The sequence below is a fragment of the Hyaena hyaena genome, unplaced genomic scaffold, assembly GCF_003009895.1.
Source record: "Hyaena hyaena isolate Hyena2069 unplaced genomic scaffold, ASM300989v1 scaffold_866, whole genome shotgun sequence".
NCBI classification, from domain to species: domain Eukaryota; kingdom Metazoa; phylum Chordata; class Mammalia; order Carnivora; family Hyaenidae; genus Hyaena; species Hyaena hyaena.
In genome coordinates this window covers 747,990-763,942 of record NW_024081499.1, presented here as the reverse complement: position 1 = coordinate 763,942, position 15,953 = coordinate 747,990, and the positions used below count along the sequence as shown (strand labels likewise).

The 15,953-nt window shown below is 34.5% G+C and overlaps 1 long non-coding RNA gene across 1 annotated transcript in view; it reads right to left on the bottom strand.

Annotated features, from left to right (window-relative positions):
- LOC120222339 overlaps positions 1-6,606 on the bottom strand; it is a 53,717-nt gene extending 47,111 nt beyond the window's left edge. Inside the window, exons 1-2 of the long non-coding RNA XR_005526023.1 lie at positions 6,530-6,606; positions 897-977 (exon numbers count right to left, since the gene is read on the bottom strand). This is a non-coding gene — a long non-coding RNA (uncharacterized LOC120222339). The remainder of the gene's footprint in view (positions 1-896; positions 978-6,529) is intronic.
- Between the last annotated feature and the right edge of the window lie 9,347 nt (positions 6,607-15,953).

Below are 15,953 nucleotides of genomic sequence, written 5' to 3'. Positions count from 1 at the left end.
TGGTTTATTTATTTCTACAGTATTTTGTGTGATTCAGTTTAAGATTATATCTTATAATTTGGGTTTTTTATTTGACTTATCTGTTTTGGGGGTTTAAAACAATATTTTTCTGTCTTCCTTTGGCTTAATCACCACACATTGTATTTAAAAGAACAGTCGAGGTGCAGATAAATATTACCTATTTCCCTAAGCGGGCATTCTTTTGCTGCAGCTTTTCCTTTAGTATGAGTGGTTACAATTTAGCCAGCAATTAGGCTGAATTTGGGTTAAGTTGTTGCTATAGTTACTGTCAATATACATCTGACTTCAAGTATCTCCAGTGGTAGGTCACTGATGCATTCTAGTTAGTGTGCAGCCTAGAGTGTCAGCATTTTTTTTTTTTAGTGTTCTTTTTCCATCCTTAGTGTTCTGCCTACATCATAGAAGAAGGCAATATAGATCTTGTGTCTCACTTTCTGTCTGTTGGGGATCTTGGATGCTATCAAGTTTTCTTCCTGTCCCCTAGTGGCTGCAAATAACTGCATTGTTTCAGAACAGGATCTGGGCCTGAAATGGTTTCCTGTCTCTACCACCAGCAGATAAGCTTTCCTAATTGTGCTGGTGATGGGACAGCACCCATCATAAGACTTCTCTAGCCGCCACTGAAATTTCCCTAGAGGAAAAGGCAGGAAGAGACCTTGCTCCTTCCCCACAGGGGATCACGTTTGTCTCAAAACCCTCCTTCAGTGCGGGCTGACCTGATCTTTGCCTGGAACAGGAAGCAGCAAAAGGTTTGTTTTGTCTGTGTATTTGTTTTTGCCTCTCGCAAAGAAGAGATTAGTATATACTTCATAGGAAAGATGTGTTGGGTAGCAAGTCATTTCCATGCCTGTCTTCCCCTCTTAGCTAATCATTACCTGCACAGCCGTTTGATGGAAGTCACTCTTTCACATCACCTTTCTGGTCTCCAGTTTTTCCCTTGAATGTCCAAAAGAGGCCTAAGGAAAAGAGTTAGCACGTCAGAATGTATCTCATTGAATCTGATCTGTCATACTCACCGACACTCAGACTTGAAACTTTCATTATAATTTCAGATATTTTGTCTTTACCTATTTTTACGGCTGACTCCTACTCTTTTCATGCTTTTATATAGATGAAACAATTTATGATTTCCATCTCACATCAAAGGGACTTATCATCCTTTGGGATTTCATTCATCTGATTGTCTTGTCATCTAAATTTTTTGATGGTTTCAATAAAAAATTAGAATCTTTTATATTATGGAGATTTTTTCTTGTTAAAGATGACAACAGCATCTTTTTTTGTAGATTTCTACATCCTAACTTGAAGTAAAACCAGTATATGTATTTATAACTTCATTTTTATATTATTCAAAATGCAATCAGTTTTTAATTGAACTTCTATCTAGATGCCTAGCTAACAGGAGAGAGGGGGAGAGATGGTTGGGGGGGGGAGAGAGAGAGGAACAAGAACTCAAGCAGGCTCTGTACTGTCAGGGCAGAGCCCCACACGGGCTCTACCCCAAGATCTTGAGATCATGACCTGAGCCAAAATCAAGAGCCCAAGCTCAACTGACTTAGCCACCCAGGTGCTCATGTCATAGTGAGATTTATAGTGTGACATGTTGTTTTCAAAATTTACATACATTCCAGCTTACATCTAGTTTTGATCAGTCTTATGTGTGTTGAAATGGTTTTAATTTTTATATTTGGTCAAGAATCTGTAATTGTTATTGGGAGGAAGATTCAGTCTTCGGCACCTTTTGAAAAGGAACATGATATTGATTTATTTTTCCTCAGTATTTTATTATGAAAGTATTCAAACACATAGGAAAGTTAAAGGAATTATGTAGGGACCATACATAAGCCCACCATCTAGATTTTATAATTTACATTTTGCTACATTTGCTTTGTTACATACCTGTTTATTTATTCATTTTGTATCTATCTACCAACCTTGCTACTTTTTTAATGCTTTTCATGTAAATTGCACACATCAGTGCACTTCACTTCTGTAAGCATATTCTGAAAGTACATTCAACAGCATTAGCATATAGGGTGTGCAAAAAAGCAGATTCCAGGTAGACACTGTAGTTTTGATTTGACAACGTGGAAGGACAACGTGATTATTAACTGAGACAGGAACAGTTCTCTGTGGGAATATGGAAAGCGCTGTTATTGAAATATTTAGTTTTAGAATCCTATTAGATATCCATGGTTTATTATACATATTAAGAATTCACTCTAATATTGAGCTTGAAGATATATATTCATGATTAATTTATGTCTTTATTTTCTACCCTCAGCGTAGGCAAAGAGCCTGGAATATAGTATGTGTTTTTTAATTTTTGTTGGGTGAATCAGTGGTATATAACACCCAGTTCTCATCCCCACAAGTGCCCTCCTCCATGCCCATCACCCCCCTTCCCCTCCCCTGACTCCCATCAGTCCTCAGTTTGTTCTCAGCATTCAAGAGTCTCTCATGGTTTGTCTCTCTCCCTCCCCCCCAACTGTTTCCCCCCTTCTTCTCCCTCATTGTCCTCCGTTAAATTCTTCCTAATCCTCCTATATGTGCAAACATATGGTATCTGTCCTTCTCTGCCTTATTTTTTTCACTCAGCATAACACCCTCAACGTCCATCCATGTTGCTACACATGGCCAGATTTCATTCTTTCTCATTGCCATGTAGTATTCCATCGTATAGATAAACCACATCTTCTTGATCCATTCATCCATTGATGGACACTTAGGCTCTTTCCATGTTTTGGCTATTGTTGAGAGTTCTGCTATGAATATTGGGGTTCATGTGCCCTTATGCATTAGCACTCCTTTATCCCTTGGGTAAATTCCTAGCAGTGCTATTGCTGGTTCTTAGGGGAGTTCTATTGTTAATTTTTTGAGGAACCTCCACACTGTTTTCCAGAGGGGCTGTACCAGTTTACATTCCCACCAACAGTGTAGGAGGGTGCCCGTTTCTCCACATCCTTGCCAGCATCTAGAGTCCTCTGATTTCCTCATTTTAGCCACTCTGACTGGCGTGAGGTGGTATCTCAGTGTGGTTTTGATTTGTATTTCCCTGATGAGGAGTGATGCTGAGCATCTTTTCTTGTGTCTGTTGGCCATCTGGATGTCCTCTTTGGAGAAGTGTCTGTTCATATCTTCTGCCCATTTCTTCACTGGATTGTTTGCTTTTCGGGTGTGGAGTTTGGTGAGTTCCTTATAGATTTTTGATTAATTATCATTATTTTAAAAGCAAGTGTGAGTTTTCATAGCAGAATAATTAATCACCATAGATAAAGATCTCTCAGTTTTCTGATGGTTCCTTTTAATTACTTTTAGGAATCCACTGATACAGAAAACACACTTTTTTTTTTCAATGTTTGTTTGTGTATTTTGAGGGAGAGGGTGAGAGAGAGTGAACAGTAGGAGAGGGGGAAAGGGGGAGAGAGAGAGAGAGAGAGAGAGAGAATCTCAAATATACTCAGCCCTGACCCAGGGCTTAATATCAAGATGGTGAGATCATGATCTAAATGGAACTCAAGAGTCAGACACTTTACTGACTGAGCCACCCAGGCGCCCCTACAGAAAAGAAACATTGTTAAAGATGCCTTCTAGTGTTTAGAAAGGATGACTGTTTTTTTGTTTTGTTTTGTTTTGTTTTGTTTTTTTAGAAAGGAAGAAGGAGAAAGCAAGCACAATTGGGGGAGAGGCAGAGAGATGGAGACAGAGTCCAATGCAGGTTCGAGGCTCTGAGTGTTCAGCACAGAGCCCAATGTGAGATTTGAACTCAAACCATAAGTTCATGACCTGAGCAGAAGTTGGATGTTCAACCAACTAAGCCACCCAGGTGCCCCAAAAGGATGAATGATTTTGATAGTGAGATTCAGTATTTTTCTCCATTATGGAATGGGTGAGGTCTCAAATTATTAATGATTTACTTAGTATTTGCATTGACAGGATAAGTAAATTCTAATATAATACAAATTTTGACATAAATAATGGAATATTTTATTTTCTTTTCATCACATAATTAAACTTGCTACTTAGCTTCTTATAGTCACCTACTTATATACTTGGTGATAAAGAAAAAATTCTTCAGATGGGACCTAAGGTTAGCAAGTACAGTATAAAACATCTTGTATTAATTCCCATATGCAAATTTATATTTTATAAACATAAAATTTGCATGGGGTCAGTCTTTCCATTTAGCCATTGATGGTAACTTTGACCTAAGCTTGAATTTCTTTTTTATTTTTTTTTAATTTGTTGCTCATTGATTAATTATAATACCTTGAATAGTATTGCCAACTTTTTAAAAGTCATAAAAAGCTTCTTTGTGGGGGTATTCTAATTCACACTTCATTATTTATGGAATAACTGGAAAACACTACAGTAATTGTTGACGGTGTCAGTATTTTTTGACAGCTCTCCTAATTTTCCACTCAAGAGAAAAATAATACCTCATGTTGTCCCTTTTACATGATTAATAGACAGGGTCATCCATCACCTTTTGACCTGTACTATATGATGAGGTCATAGAAATCAATCAGTTCTTATCTATAATAATGTTTGAACCTGACAAGTCCTCAATAAGAAGATGAAATTCACCAATAATGTGAGTGTTTGTTCCATAGAGACTGCACAATGGTGTTCAGCTGTTGGGATAGCAATGGCTTTTTGGGTGTGGTGTCATGAAGGATATACTTAGATTTAAAGTGATTTCCTGAGCATGAATTATTCTGTTTCTTGATCTCCAGTCGTTCTTCAAAAACACTTCAGTATTGGCAATCATCAGGGCAATTTTTCATAATATCCTTTAGCACCTTTCAATGTCAGAATGCACTTCTTTGTGACTACTGTCCCTGCACTACAAAAGTTTTAGCAAGACAGGTTTGCCTGTCTCAGCTGAATTTTAAGACCTGGAGCATCTTATACCTGTCACTTTTTGTCAATGATTTATATTTTTAAAAGATAGGTGGATGCAGCCTGTTTTTATTTTTACTTCTGAACTGAAACTCCATTCAGAAATATGTTCCTGGCTACAAAATAACATATTTTTAAGTGACCTGTACTTGGCCTCTAGTGTCAGTATGTATAATGAAGGGAAGATGAACTTGCAGTCTATTCATGTCCAATTATAGTAATAGTAACAATGAAGTCCTTAGTACAAATAAATGTCATTTCACTTTAGGAAAATAAGGCTACATATTAAATTAGAATCATTAACATAATCAGAAATGAATTTATTGCATATTGAATCTTAATATTTCACTCATTAAAAATAATATCACTTTAAAACAGTAGTTTCATTAAAACTATATATGAATTGTTTGTAATATTTCGTTAATTATGTGTTACAGAGCTTTATATTATTTTTGAGACATCACATATTTTATAGCCCATGAAATAGAGGAAAATATTTCAGTTTATAAATTGAACCATAATATTCTCCTGTATGTGTCAACTGGGTTTATAGAAATTGAATAAACATTTCAACTCAAGAAATTTTGTACTTCATTGATAAAATCATACATTAATCATGGAAAATGTGTCCTCCCTATTGATCTGTAAAGAAATATATGATTTAGGCATGCGAATATGAAAAACATAATATTTAGTGAAATAATACATGTAGGAAAAATTTTATTCACTAAATTTCTGCAGTCAGCTTGAACTGAGAAGAAACATATTGGTAACATTTTACCAATTTTCTTAAAAAAAAATCCAGGGAGCAAACTATGTGTTTTATTTTTATACTTAGTTTTACTTCTGGCATTAATAAACTTTGTGAATTTGACTTTATGTAGCCAGTGATAGGGCAATACACACACACACACACACACACACACACACACACACACACATTCATTTTTCTCTTTAGGATTTAATCTTAGACATATGTCATTCAAACCAATCCCAAACAGACACATAGGAGAGGTATTTTTGAAGCCATATTTATATAAAAGTAGAAAAATATTTTTTGCACTTATAAAACTAGATAGAATATTAAAGCAAATAGTACTTATTCATGGGTAAATTTTCAACCTAACTAATAACAATAAAAATAAAGGATTCCTAGTTAATAGTATTACTCATCTTTAAAAATATAAATGAGTTTCTTTTTTATTATAAAAGAAATGGTAAAAGGAATTATCAAAATTTTGAGGTATTCTAAAGGAATCAGGCAAAGTGACCAAAACTGATGAGGAAACAGGAATAAGGAGGACTATCCACCAGGAAATTCTATCACATTTAAGAACTCAATAAAGTAATTATTACTGTATTGGAAGAAATGACATATTACAGTTCTACATAGCAATGAATTTGTACAGATGAATTTTTTGAAGGTCACATACCCTACAGGGAAATCAGATGTGTTAACCAACTGGGTTGGCAACTCTGTGATTTTTGGGGGTGTTTTTATTACATTTTCATAGGGAATAACTATGTATAGAGACCTCCTCCAATCACTGTCTTGGCTTATGATAGGTGTTCAAGAACGCTGTGCTTCGACATCATTATTACCCACCTGGAGCTGCCCTTGTTCAGTCCAGCATCAGTGTCGCTCCCTTTTTCTGACCCAGGAATTCCTCACTGCACCAAAAAAACAATAACAACAACAAAAACACCACTACCTCATTGCTATTCTTAGATTTCAGAAAAACAATACAGTCTGCTCTGCTGTGTGACATGTCTGTGGTTTCAGCATTGTTAACAGCATTAAGGTAACACAGAATCTTAAAGAAGAAATTGGTTGCATTCTTCTAAAGAGTTCTTAAGCACTCTCAGGACATTCAAAGCGGATTTACATAGGCCCACCTTGTTTTCTTAGCTAAACTGTGTTTGCTTAAAAATAATAATGATTAATCTGAAATATGTTCCTTGTTCTCTTACATAGTTTATATTTGATACTCTACTAGCCCCCTCTCACGATTGCTTTTTCTTTATCATCTTTAGTTAATGAGGAAAAGATTCTGATGAAGACTTCGCATCATTCCTTTACATACCTTCAACTCTCTTCTCTCTTTAGTTTCACCTACTCACCTAAAATGTTTTCTTCCATTGACATTTACTCCATACTTGCTTCCTTTATCCAAATTTATCACTTCCCCTCTCTAAAAACACTTTCTTCCCTTGGCTTAATAATAATAAACCCTTGCTATGTTCGTTCTATCTCTTAGTTCTTTTTCTAAATCCCCTTTCGGTGGTTTTTTTACACTTCCATAATCTCTAGCTTTTGAAATGTCCTAGGATTCAATGTTCATACCTATTTATTTTCTTCCCTTGGTGTTCTTAGCCAACTTTTCATTTATAAATATCATGTGTATAATTCCAGAATACGTATTCCCAGCCTAGTTCTGAACTGCAAACCAATGCCATGTACTGAAAATTTAATAATAATGTTAATATTCCATACTTACACTTTCCCTTATGATAGCCCCTAGCCATATATGACTAGTGTACAATTGAAATGTATCTAGCCAATCAGACTGAAAGCTAAATTTTAATTTACTTAATTTTAATTAATTTAAATTCAAATTGCCACCCGGTTAGTGGCTATTATATGAGAGAGCAAAGTGGTAGACTAATAATTTCTAACTGTTTAACTTAATCACTTGGATGCCTACTATGCAGCATGATACAACCATCATGTTGTTTATCATCACCCCTTCTTTATCTCACCCACATCCAATATGTTAAAAACCCTGCCAGTTATATGTGAAAATTATATTTAGAATCTGACAATGGTGTCAACTGTGTCCACTCTTTAAAAAATCCATGATGACTTCATTTGAAATGCTGCACTAACCAGATCATTGAGCCATGCTTCCACCTGTACTGCGTGTTCAGTTTTTCTTAACAGAGCAGTTTGAGTAGATTTATAAAAAATAATCAGATCATGTTCTTGCTATACTCAAAGTTTTAAAGTGATACCCATTAATTAGCTCACTGTAAAAGTGAATTTCTTCACAGTGACCTACAACGTTCTAGAGCTGTTAATCTCCTTCTCTTACCTCCCATTGAACTCATTGCCGATTACTCCTGCCCTTGCTCTCAGTCATCACACTGATCACCTTGGGGTCCCTTGAACATTTTACAGCCTCAAAGACATTACACTATTCCTCCACTAGAATCTGGGATTTAGATATATCTGCAAGGCCCCCCAATGCAGCTGTCTCAGGTCTTGAGGTAAATGTCACCTTCTTCATTAAGCTTTTCCTTAGTAACTTCTTTAAAATTATAATCTATTTCACCATATTCTCTATTTCCTCTTCCATGTTTTACTTTTTATAGACTTACAGTGTCTAATGTTATATACAGTACTATGGAATTCCACAATATTTTAATCACTCTTCAAAACAAATCTCTACTTATAGCAGTTATTCCCCATCTTCCTTTCCCCCAAATCCTTGTCAATCACTAATCTACTTTCTATGTTAATTAATTTTCCTATTTTTGATATTTCATATGTCAGATAATAAAACATATGGTCTTTGATTTTATCTTCTTTCAATTAATGTTTTTTAAAGTTCATCCATGTTTTAGCATGTATCAGTACCTCTTTTTATAGTTGAGTAATACATTTTATGAATGTATTACATTGTTTATACATTTGTCCACTCATGGACACTTGGATTAATTCCACCTTTTAGCTATTATGAATAATTCTGATATGAAAACTCATGTGAAAATTAATGTTTAAACACATTTTTAATTCTTGTTGGTATATACCTAGGAGTAAAACTGCTGGTCATATGGTAACTCTATATTTAACTTTTTGGGAAACTGCCAAACTATATTCCATAGTAACTGCACCACTTTACATTTCCCTGAGTAATACATGAGCCTTCCAATGTTTGCAACATTATCTCCAATGCTTGTTATTGTCCATTTTTAAAATTATAGCTATGCTATTAGTGTGAAGCAGTATTGCATTGTGGTTTTCAAATGCAATTTTCTAATAATTAATGATGTTGAATATACTTTCATAAACTTAATAACCATTTGTATATTATCTTTGAAGAAATGTCTTTTTTATTTGAGTTATTTATCACTTTATTGTTCAGTTGTAAGAGTTCTTTATATGATCTGGGTACTAGACACTTATCAACATATGAATAACTGATATTTTCTATGAATTGTCTTTAAATTTTTTGATGGGGTCCTTTGAAGCATAAAGGTTTTATTTTGATGTATTTTATCTTTTATCTTTTTTTTTTTCCTGTTCCTTGGGCTTTTGATAATGCATTTATCAAAAGGTCATGAAGATTTACTTCTGTGTTTTTTTTTAATTTACTTATTTTAATTCAAGTTAGTTAATATGAGGTATAATATTGTTTTCAGGAGTGGAACCCAGTGATTCATCATTTTCATGTGATACTGACCATTCATCCCAACAAGTGACCTTCTTAATGCCCATCACCCATTTAGCCCATCTTCCCACTCACCAGATTTTCTTCTGTGTTCTATTACAGTATTTTTATAGTTTATTTTGTACTTTTCATTTTTATTTTGTTTTATTTTAGTGAGCAAGCAGGACAGAGAGAGAGAAAAAATATCTTAAGAAGGTTCTATGCTCATTGGGGAACCAAATGCAGGACTTGATCTCAGAACCATGAGAACTGAGCCAAAATTGAGAGTTGGACACTTAACTAAGGAAGCCACCCAGGCACCAAGTTTAATAATTTTAACTCTTATTTTTAGGTCTATGAATGATTTTAAATTTTATGTGGTATGATGTAGAGGTTCAATCTTATTCTTTTGAATGTAGATATGCAAATATCACAATTGAAGAAACACAATAAAGGCAAATCTTGGATATATTGTAGGACTTAGGTACAAACCTCTGCAATAAAGTAAATAGTACAATAAAGCAAGCGAAATAATTTTTTTGGTTTCCCAGTGCCTATAAGTTATGTTTATACCATAGTCTACAGGTATGTAAAAGCATTATGTCTTAAAAATGTACATACCTTAATTTATACATATTTTATTGGTAAAAGTGCTAAGCATCATTTGAGCGTTCAGTGAGTTGTATGTAATCTTTTTGCGGGAGGAGAGTCTAGACTTAATGTTCATGTCTGCTGACTAATCAGGATGGTGGTTCCTGATGACTGTGGCTATTTCTTAAAATAAGACAACAATGAAGTCTGCCAAATTAATTGACTTTTCCTTTCAGAAAAAATTTCTCTGTAGCACGTGATGTGGTTTGATACCATTTTATCCGCAGTGGACCTTTTTTCAAAATTGGTGTTGTCTCAAATCCTGCTGTTGTTTTACCAACTGTTTATGTAATAATCTTAATTCTTTGCTGTCATTTCAACAGTCTTCACAACAACTTCACCAAGAGGAGAATCCATCTCAAGAAACCACTATGTTTGCTCATCCATAAGGAGCAACTGCTTCTCTATTAAAGTCTTATGGTGAGATCGCAGTGATTCAGTCACATCTTCAGGCTCTTCTTCTAATTGTAGTGTTTATGCTATTTCCACAACATCTGTAATTACTTCCTCTACTGACGTTTTGAACTAAACGTCATCCATGAGGGACGGAATCCGCTTTTCTCAAACTCCTCTAATGGTGATATTTTGATCTTTCCAGGAATCATGAGTGTTCTTACTGGCATCAAGAGTGGTGAATACTTTCTGGAAGGTTTTCAGTTGACTTTTTCCAGACTAAACAGTGAAATCACTGTCTATGGCAGCCTTGTTAAATGTATTTATTAAATAATATTTGAAAGTTAAAATGACTCATTGTTCCATGGGCTGCTGAATAGATGTGTTAGCCGACATGAAGACAACATGAATTTCATGTACAAAGTCTCCAACTAAGTCTTTGTGAGGCCATGAATATTGTCAATAAGCAGTAATATTATTTTGTTTCTGAACTGTAGGTCTCAGCAGTGGGCTTCCAGTATTCAGTAAACTATATTTTAAACAGCTATAGCATCATTCAGGCATTGCACCATTTTTAGACCATGGGTAGTGTAGATTTACAATTATTCTTAAGGGCCTTTGGATTTTTTAAAAGTTTTTATTGAATTACAGTTAGTTAACGTACAGCATTATGTTAATTTCAGGTGTGCAATATAGGGATTCAACACTTTCATACACCACCCAGTGTTCATCATGACAGGTGCACTTTTTAATTTCTATCTCCTATTTCACCCATCTCCCTATCCACTTTCCTTCTGTTAACCATCACTTTGTTTCCTATAGATAAGATATGGATCGTTTTTTCCTTGTTTGTTTTGTTTCTTAAATTCCACACAGGAGTGAAATCACGCGGTATTTGTTCTCTGACTGATTTATTTGACACGCTTTGCATTATACTCTCTGTCACTATCCATATCATTGCAAGTGGCAAGATTTCATTCTTTTTATGACTGAATAATATTCCATTCCAATAATATTAATAATATTAATTGATGAAGACTTGGGCTTCCTCTATATCTTGGCTATTGTAAATAATGCTGCTGTAAACATAGGGGTGTATGTATCCCTCTGAATTAGTGTTTTTGTATTTTGGGGTATAAGTATTACAATTCCTGGAATGTAGACTAGTTCTATTTTTAACTTTTTGGGGAAACTCCATAGTGTTTTCCAGAGATGCTGTACCAATTTGCATTCTCCCCCAAAGTGTTCCTGGCCAACACCCCTTGTTTCTTGTGCTTTTGATTTTATTCATTCTAACAGGTGTGAGGTGATGTCTCATAGTTTTGATTTGTATTTCCCTGGTGGTAAGTGATGATGAGCATGTTTTCATGTGTCTGTTGGTCATTTTGTGATTTTTCTGTGTAGAGATGTCTGCTCATTACTTCTGCAAAATTTTAAATTGGATTATTTGTTTTTGGGGTGTTGAGTTTGAAGAGTTGTTTATATCTTTTGGATATTTATCCTTTATCTGATCTTTCTTTTGCAAATATCTTCTCCCATTCAGTAGACTGCTTTTTAGTTTATTGTTTGCTGTGCAGAAGATTTTATTTTGATATAGTTTCAATTGTCTATTTTTGCTTTTGTTTCTCTTGCCTCAGGAGACATATCTAGTTTTCCCAACACAATTTTTTTTTTGAAGAGACTATCTTTTTCTAGTTGGATGTTCTTTTCTGCTTTGTTGAAGATTAGTTGACCATATAGTTGTGGGTTTGTTTATGGATTTCCTAGTTCTATTCTATTCCATTGAAGTATGTGTCTCTTTTTGTGCCAGTACCATACTGTTTTGATTACTATAGATCTGTAATATAAGTCCATAATTGTGATGCCTCCAGTGTTGTTTTTCTTTTTCAAGGTTGCTTTGGCTTTTCAGGGTCTTTTGTGGTTGCATACAAACTTTAGGATTGTCTGTTTTAGTTCTGAAAAATGCTGTTCTTATTTTGATAGGGATTGCATTATATGTATAGATTGCTTTGAATAGTGTAGACCTTTTAACAATATTTGTTTTTCCAATCCATGAGGATGGAAGGTCTTTCAATTTCTGTTGTCCTCAGTTTCTATGTTTTATAGTTTCCAGAATACAGATTTTTCACCTTCTTGATTATGTTTACTCCTAAGTATCTTATTATTTTTGTGAAATTGTAAATGGGATTGATTGCTTAATTTCTCTTTCTGCTGGTTCATTATTAGTATATAGAAATGGAACAGATTTCTGTATATTGTTTTTGTATCCTGCATACTTACTGAATAAGTTTATCAGTTCTAACAGTTTTTTGGTGCAGTCTTTCAGGTTTCCTATATACAGTATTATGTCATCTGCAAATAGTGAAAATTTTACTTCTTCATTACTGATTTGGATTTTATTTCTTTTTGTTGTCCATTGCTGTGGCTAGGACTACCATTACTATATTTAATTAAAGCAGTGAGAGTAGACATCTTTATTTGTTCTTGACCTTAGGGAAAATCTCTCAGTTTTCCCCATTAGGGATGCCATTATCTTGGGTTTTTCATGTATGGACTTTATTACATTGAGCTATGTTCCCTCTAAACCTATGTTGTTGGTGGCTTTTGTGATGAATGGATATTGCACTTTGTCAAGTACTCAAAATGCTCTTTCTGCATTTGTTGAAATCATTGTGCAGTTCTTATCCTTTCTCTTATTGATGTGATGTATAATGTTGATTAATTTGCAAATTTTGAACTACCCTTGCAACCTAGGAATAAAGCCTACTTGATTGTAGTGCATGACTTTTTTAAAGTATTGTTGGATTTGGACTGCTAGTATTTTGTTGAGGAATTTTGCATCTATGTTCATTAGAGATATTGGACAGTAGTTCTCTTTTCTAGTGGAATCTTACTAGGTTTTGATATCAGGGTAAAGCTGGCCTCATATAATGAATTTTTGAGTTTCCTTCCTTTCAATTTTTTCAAAAAGCTTGAGAAAGAATAAGTATTAACTTTTCTTTAAATGTTTGGTAGAATTCACCTGTGAAGTCATCTGGACCTGAACTTTTGCTTGTTGGAAGTTTTTTAAATTATTTTTTAATTATTTTTATTATTGATACAATTGATTTGCTGGTTGTTGGTCTATGCACATTTTCTCTTTCTGTTTCTGTTTTAGTAGTTTATATGTTTCTAGGAATTTATCTATTTCTTCCAGATTGTCCAGTTTATTGACATTTAGAGTTTCATAACATTCTTCAATAACTGTTTATATTTCTGTGGTGTTGGTTGTTATTTCTCCTTTCTTATTTGTAATTTCATGTGAAATTTTCTCATTTTTCTTGATAAACCTGGCTTGAAGTTTATCAATTTTATTGATTTTTTTTTCAAAGAACCAGTTCCTGGTTTCATTGATCTGTTCTATTATATTTTAATTTCTATTGTCATTTATTTCTGTTTTCATCTTTTTATTTCCTTCCTTTTGGTGATTTTAGGTTTTGTTTGTTGTTTCTGTAACTCCTCTGGGTATAAAGTTAGGGTGTTTGTTTGAGATTTTTCTTGCTTTTTAAAAAATGTTTAATGTTTATTTATTTTGAGAGAGACAGAGTGCAAGCTGAGGAGGGGCAGAAAGAGGGAGACACAGAATCCGAAACAGACTCCAGGCTCTGAGCTGTCAGAGCAGTTGGACGATCAACTGAGCCACCCAGGCACCCTGATATTTTTCTTTCTTCTTGAAGTCGGCCTGTATTGTATATTCTTTTAGAGGAGTGTCTGGGTGGCTGAATTGGTTGAGCGTCTGACTCTTGATTTCAGCTCAAATCATGATCCCAGGCTCATGAGATTGAGCCCTGTGTTGGGCTCAGCCCTGAGTGTGAAACCTGTTTAAGATTCTCTCCCTCTTTCTCCTGCCTCTCTCTCCTCCTCTCCACCACTCTGGTCTGCTAATGCTCACTCAGATGTGTGTGTGTGTGTGTGTGTGTGTGTGTGTGTGTATTTATATATTTCTCACATATATAAATACATATTTATATATTTCTCATATATATGTGTGTGGATAACCTTTTAGAACCACTTTTGCTGCATCCCAAAGGTTTTGGATCAGTATGTTTTTATTTTCATTTGTTTCTACATATTTCTTGATTTTTTTTCTTTTATTTCCTTTTGATCCATTCATTCTTTAGTAGCATGTTATTTAACTTCCATGTATTTGTGGTCTTTCTAGATTCTTTCTTGTGGTTGACTTCTAGTTTCATAGCATTGTGGTTAGAAAAGATGCATGGTATGACTTTGGTCTTCTTCAATTAGTTGAGGCTTCTTTTGTGGTCTATTTTGTAATCTATTCTGGAAAATGTTCCATGGGTACTTGAAAAGAATGTGTATTCTGCTGCTTTAGGATAAAATATTATGAATATATCTGTTAAATCCCTCTTGACCTATGTGTCTTTAAAGCTGCTATTTCCTTGTTTATTTTCTGTTTAGAGAATTGGTCCATTAATGTAAGTGGGATGTTAAAGTCCCCTACCATTGTTATATTACTACTGATTAGTTCCTTTATATTTATTATTAAATATTTTATGTATTTGGGAGCTTCTATGTTGAGTCCATAAACATTTATAATTGCTATATCTTCTTGTTTGATAGCACCTTTTATTAGTATATAGTGCCATTATTTATCTGTTACAGTCATTGTTTTTAAGTTTAGTTTGTCCCATATAAATATAAATATTGCTACTACAGCTTTCTTTTGACATCCGTTAATATGATAGATGTTTCTCCATCCCCTCATTTTCAGTCTGTGGTTATCTTTAGGTCTAAAATGAGTCTCTTATAGGCAGCATATAGATAGGTCTGTTTTTGTTTTTGTTTTTGGTCCATTCTGACACCCTATCACGTTTTAAAAATTTTTATTTATAAAAAAATTTAATGTTTATTTAGTTTTGAGAGAGAGGGAGAGTATAAGTGAGGAAGGTGAGAGAGAGAGAGAGAGAGAGAGAGAGAGAGAGAGAGAGAGAGAGGGAATCTTAAACAGGCTCAAGGCTCTGTTCTGTTAGTACAGAGTCAAACACGGGGCTTGTACTCACAGACCATGATATCATGGCCTGAGCCGAAGTCTGATGCTTAACTGATAGAGCTACCAGGCACCCCTAATTTTTATTTATTTTTGAGATAGAGAATGAGTGTGAGTGGGGGAGGGGCAAAAGGAGGGAGAGCAAAGGATCTGAGCAAGCTCTGCTCTTACAGCAGAGAGCCCCATGCAGGGCTTAAACTTACAAACCCTGAGAGCATGACCTGAGTTGAAGTCAGACACTTAACTGATTGAGCCATTCAGTCACCCATGACACCCTATTTCTTTTGATTGGAGTGTTTAGTCCATATACATTCAGAATAATTATTGATATGTATTAGTGCCATTTTTTTCTACTTGTTTTGTCATTGCTTCTGCAGACTTTCTCTGATCCTTTCTTGCCTTGGACTCTCCATGGCACTCAAAGAGTCCTTTTTAAATTTTCTTGAAGTGCTGGTTTAGTGGTCACAAACTCCTCTATTTTTTGTTTGTGTGAGAAGCTCTGTGTCTCC